Here is an 850-nt window from a genome sequence, read left to right as displayed (position 1 = left end):
ACTTATTCTTACACCATTAGTATAACATTTTCACCTTAACATGATAAACTTAACTAAATATAATGAAAAAAATAAACAAAATAAAAACATAAATAAGATAAATGTTAACTAAGTAAAGGAAAGAAATTGAAAGGCATAAACAAGATATTAATGAAAAAAAAACTTAGGTATTACAAAAATACAAAGAGAAAAGGCAAGAGTATGATTTTAATCTAGAGACCAAGATGTTTGAATACATGAAAAATGCCTCCTTTTATAGACCAAAATTATGAACTATTGATTTGATGACTAACCGATGAGTGGGTGACCAACTCTTGACTTGGTAACAATCCTTATCTTCTTTTATCTGCCTAAAACATCATTGATAACGTCAGAATTAGAACCATTTGAAATATAAAACTTGTAGGAAATTATCTCAGCTTTCTAGAAAAAAAAATAGAGGTCATTTGGACTTCTAGAGCTCCAGATATAGGCAAACAACTTAACAGTGTTTGGGTTGTAGGATAGATTCAGAATATTTAATTGTTGTTAGAATTTGGACTTGAAAATGGCATTTTAAAATCTAGAGCTCTTAAAAGTTATAGGTCTACGTCTTACCTTTCCATCCATATAAAGTAAACCGAAATCCGATATCTACAGCTCCAGATATGACCTAATTACCGAACAGTGTTCCGGTTCTGACTGCACGAGCATCTCTTTTCTAAGTTTCGCCATCTCTTTGTCCTTTCAATTTTAGTTATTAAACTCATCAATCAATCCTTTCATTTTATATGATAGACATGCATTTAAAATGAACATTTACCATAAATTAAAGGTATCTTATATTATTAGATATATTATTATAAAACAT

This window comes from Populus euphratica, unplaced genomic scaffold (genome assembly GCF_000495115.2).
Source record: "Populus euphratica unplaced genomic scaffold, PopEup_1.0 scaffold229.1, whole genome shotgun sequence".
Classification (NCBI taxonomy): Eukaryota; Viridiplantae; Streptophyta; class Magnoliopsida; order Malpighiales; family Salicaceae; genus Populus; species Populus euphratica.
This window is presented reverse-complemented; position numbering follows the sequence as displayed.